Below are 5409 nucleotides of genomic sequence, written 5' to 3' on the forward strand. Positions count from 1 at the left end.
GTCTTTTAGCTTTTGGTCTGTTTCTTTTGAATGGTATGTAGATGTATGTAGATATTGTTTCTCTTTACATAACACATTTATGGTTGATCCAGAGAAGAATCTCAGTCCTAATTTGTTATTTCCATATATTATTTTTTATATGTGCTCTATATTTCTGTCGCAAAACACATAGGCAAATAAACATACCCATTTAAGTAAACAAGAACCAAAATAATACAACGTCAAAGCCCATATCAAAAAGCTGAAAGAGGAATTAAATTTCCATTATTCTTGTTTTCCTTGTATCCTTGAATTCAGTCAAAGCCCACTGTAAGACGACACGGGTGGACAAACAATCAGTACAACTCGTACAACTGAAACTTTTTAATTTGTTAAAAACAGACTGAGAGGTTTTCTTAGAGAATGGGGAGACAGTGCAGTCTTAAAGCAAGGGGAATTACAGCTTTGGAAAATTGAGCTTTTAGTGTGCTTTCAAAGTACTGTGATACATGCTGTAGTTTCAAAGCTACAAAGGGAAGGTCATCTCCTTTGTGTTTAAAAATCAGGTATTTCTAACTGAAGAGACATCTGTGGAAAGTTTTTTCCCTCCCATGAACATTCTGAATTTCAGCTGGAAAACCATGGTGAAAAGTGTCCTTCCTCTGTGACAGGTTGAGTGCTCCCCTTGTCTGCCAGGTCACTTCTGCAGCACACCTGGGTTGCCAGCCCCAACGGGACCGTGTGAAGAAGGTTTCTTCTGCATCTTGGGCTCAGTGCTACCCAATCCACTGACCACAAGCCAGGGTGGAGGTCCTTGTCCCCAAGGTATATTTATTTATTACATGTTTATCCCACCTTTATTGTTTTTATAAATAACTCAGGGCAGAAAACATACGTAATGCTGCTTCCTCCTCCTATTTCCCCCATGACAACCCTGTGAAGTGGGTTGGGCTGAGAGTAAGTGACTGGCCCAAAGCCACCCAGCCAGTTTTCATGCCTAAGGCGGGACTAGAACTCACCCTCCTCTGTTGATTGGCCCAAAGTCACTCATTCAGCTTTCACGCCTAAGGTGGGACTAGAACTCACCATCTCCTGATGATTGGCCCAAAGTCATCCACCAGCTTTCATGCCTAAGGTGGGACTAGAACTCACAGTCTCCTGGTGATTGGCCCAAAGTCACTCAAGCCACCTTTTGTGCCTAAAATGGGACTAGAACTCACAATCTTCTAGTGATTGGCCCAAAGTTATCCAGACAGCTTTCATTCCTAATGTGGGACTAGAACTCACAGTCTCCTGGTTTCTAGGCCAACACCTTAACCACTATACCAAATTGGCTCTGCATTTTTGCATATGTCTTGAATTTTCCAGAGATTTGTTACATTATTATTATTATTATTTTAGCTCAGGGGATTTTTCTTACCCTTTGAATCTCTGACAAACTTCCATTTGGACTGAAATGGCCTTTTGTTATCTATTGATGACAGTTTCTAGAGAACTTCTGTTTTTAGCATTCAGCCATTTAGCCACCACTTCCTTCCTTCCTTCCTTCCTTCCTTCCTTCCTTCCTTCCTTTCTTTCTTTCTTTCTTTCTTTCTTTCGGAATATGATTATTACAAGATTCTTCCAGGGATGATTGGGAAGAGAAATTAAACTGGAGTTTTTCAGGGAGAATCTCTCCCCATTCAATCAGTACTGAGTCCCTGGAGATTCCTCAGTGATATAATAATTCAGATCTTTGCTTGTTGCTACTTCTGGCATCAATTTCTCAGGAGGTTTGGTCCTATGAAGACATCTCCCAGACATTCATCAGTTTAGAGACTCCGCTGGGTTTTCATCTCTTTATCACTCACTGGTTTCTTCTTCCCCTGAAACGAAGGGTTAAGCCTTTCCATTCACCTTACAAAAGAGAGACATGTTCTTTTTTCCACACCAGATTCCAGTTTTGGGTGCTTTGATATGTGTGTGTGTGTGTGTGTGTGTGTGTGTGTGTTTTAAAATAGCAAAGCAGCAAACAGGAGGATTTGCATTTCCTATTTTGATACAACATCTGCCACTATTTAAAGATTGCTATAACTATATGAATGATGGTTCGATCCTCAGATAATGGTCTATTTCCCATGCTAACATCTGGATCAGATCTCAGTAGGTTAGCCTGTCCTCAGAAGGGCAACGATTCAGTTCTTAGCATCTCCAGGTAGGACTATAAGAAAATTCCTATCTTAAATTGCGTGGCACAAAATCCAATGCAAATTTTCTGCAATGAGTGAATCGATGGAATATTTGTTTAAAAAAAAATGATATGTAGAGGTGTGCATTTGCTTACCAATTGCAATTTTCTCTTCCAAAGAATTTAACCAGAGAAATTTTTTCTCAGATATTTTCATTTCTCTTCTCTCCAGGTCTTTAGATTAGTGCTCTGCCGCACATTTTCCTCTTATCTTAGAAGAGAATTTTGTCCTGACCTAAAAGAGCCACAGTCCTTTGTTATTTCCAGAGTCTTTTTCAGAATTGCTCTGAGAGAGAATTTCTTTGGGCTGGCCTTCAATCTTGCCTGGACTACAAGGGGATCCTGCTGCTTTCAGTACTTTACTAATTTCTCTTCCAGGATATTTTTGCCCTCAAGGCACAGCTAATCCACTGCCTTGCCCAGCGGGGTCCTATAACAATTTGGAGAAGCAAGCCAGCTGCCTTCCCTGCCCTGATGGGTGAGCAAACAAGGAGAATTGTGACATCCGGTGCAAAAGAAGAACATTGTCAACTGCGGTGGCCCATTGAATGGGACCGACAAGAGGAAATGTTTGCTTCTGCTAAGGGCATCCAAGGGAGAAGGGATATTGGTGACATCCCATTTGGGATTATGTATGGCTAAGTGTATCCTCTGGATTTCAGCCTTTGGGCAGCCTTAATTGATTTGTGGTTCCTCATTTTGCTGTCCTGATTAGGCGTTTCCATGCTGAAGTGGGAAATGAATCAAAAGGCCATGGTGTAGTCCCTTAAAGGCAAAAATAGCTTTTTTTAGGGGACAATTTAAATGTGGGGAAAGATGAAAATGAAATTTGTCTGCATCTCACAGCACCAGCTTTTTCTCTGGGCAAAGCAAGAGTTTCTTTGGTCTAGTGCCGGGGTAAGCAACCTTGGCTCTTTTATGACTCGTGGACTTCAACTCCCAGAATTCCTGAGCCAGCATGGCTCAGCATGGAAACCTCTCTCTTTCCCTTCAGCTTGGCTGGCTCAGGAATTCTGGGAGTTGAAGTCCACGAGTCATAAAAGAGCCAAGGTTGCCTACCCCTGGTCTAGTAGTTAAAGGCACTAGGCTAGAAACTGGGAGATGGTGAGTTCTAGTCCTGGCTTAGGTACGAAAGTGACAGGGTGACTTTGGTCCAATCACCAGAGACAGTGAGTTCTAGTCCTGCCTTAGGCATGAAAGCCAGCTGGGTGATTTTGGACCAATCACCAGGAGACAGTGAATTCTAGTCCCACCTTAGCCATGAGAGCTGACTGGGTGACTATGGGCCAATCACTCTCTCTCATCCTAACTTACCTCAAAGGGTTCTTGTTGTGGAGAAAATAGGAGGAGGAAGGAGTATTAGATATATTCTCCATCCTAAGTTGTTTATAAAAACAATAGAGTTGGGATATAAATTAAAAAAATAAAAGCAATAGCATATCAATCTTCTCTTTTTCCCATCCATCCTTGTTGGGACCATAAGACCATCTTCCAAGCTTCATCCCTGAATTCCCCATCAAATAAGATAGACCATGGAGGTTTTCGAGATGGTTTTTAAAGAGCATCTCCCCACTTGTGAGATAACCATTCCCAGAAAACTTAGCATCCATCAGATCAAGTCTGTTTTCTGGAAATCTCTTAATCTTATGACCTCTCCTGCCTTTGAGCTCTGCTTTGCAAAGACTTTGCTGCATTGCGGGATTTTTTTTTTCCTGCTAGTTCCCTTCTTTTATGACTTTCAATGTTTCTGTAAGCCATTTTGGTTAAACAGGAATATATTAATCCTGTTTGGAAATAAATCACCCTTGGGCATTCTTATTTATTGAGTTTGGCTGTGTTAGGAAATAGTGAAATGTTTGCCCCAGGAATTCAATATCTTTCATCCTTTTCATGTTTTCTTTTTTGAAGGTACTTTTGTCTTCAAAATTCGTCCTCCTTGGTCAACAGCAAATGTCCAGTTGGGCATTACTGTCCTCCTGGCACAATGTCTGAAAATCAGTTTCCATGTCCTCAAGGGACTTACAACCCCAACGTAGGAATCAGTGATCTTTCTCTGTGCCTACTGTGTACACCAGGTGGGTATCTTCAAACCATCCAATCACTGACAATTTGTTGAATGCTTTTTTTGTAGAAGTCTAAGAAAGAAAAGGAAAGTCAAGAGATTCAACCTGAGTGTTTTTTTTTCAGAGCAGAAACAATTTTGGGTTTTATTAAAACAGATCCACCTTATTCTCCTAAATTGACAGGTGTGAAAAATCAGGACCATATGTTAGGTTCCATTTAAGCTGATTTACTGCTCATGCCTATACACAAGAATCTAGTCAACTAACAGTCAGCACTAAATTGGTGTTAGATAAGAGTTAATGCAATTCAAGATGGGCTGGACTTGGATTGCTTGTGGGAACATAATGACTTTGGGCTGATTCCTCTCTTGACTCCATCCCCAGACTATGTCGCTCCTTCTTCTACATAAATGTTTTAAGTGAAAATGAAGCTTTCATATTATGCCATTATCTGTGATTAATTGGCTAACAGCAGAGAATAAAGAAAATAATAACAGAATAACAGAGTTGGACTAGACCTTGGGGGTCTTCTAGTCCAACCCTCTGCTCAAGCATGAGACCTTATACCAGGGGTAGGCAACCTTGGCTCTTTTATGACTCGTGGACTTCAACTCCCAGAATTCCTGAGCCAGCCAAGCTGGCTCAGGAATTCTGGGAGTTGAAGTCCACGAGTCATAAAAGAGCCAAGGTTGCCTACCCCTGCCCTATACCATTTATAATCAAGCAGGTGCTTCAGACTGAGTGAATGGAAATGCTTTATTACACACCTCAAAGAACTGATCTTTGTGTAAACATTTAGTTTTCCCTGTATTTCTAGGAAAGGATCTCCAAGAACTTTTAGGAATCATATCTCTGTACATCTTGTAATGCTATATTCATGCCAATGGACATGCTTAAAGAGATGCTGAATGCAATTTAAGCAATAAGAAATTGTTCAGACCAGGTTTAGCTTCTCTGAACAAATCTGAAATGGAGCAAGGTTTTTTAGACAGATCCTCTTTCTCTACTGAATGTTGGAAATTAATCAGGGAAGGAGCAACCTAGAACTAAGGAGAAATTTCCTGAGAGTTAGAATAATTAATCAGTGCATCAACTTGCCTCCAGAAGTTGTGAATGCTCCAACACTGGTGGTTTTTAAGA

The sequence above is a fragment of the Protobothrops mucrosquamatus genome, unplaced genomic scaffold (assembly GCF_001527695.2).
Source record: "Protobothrops mucrosquamatus isolate PMUCROS unplaced genomic scaffold, P.Mucros_1.0 scaffold287, whole genome shotgun sequence".
Classification (NCBI taxonomy): Eukaryota; Metazoa; Chordata; class Lepidosauria; order Squamata; family Viperidae; genus Protobothrops; species Protobothrops mucrosquamatus.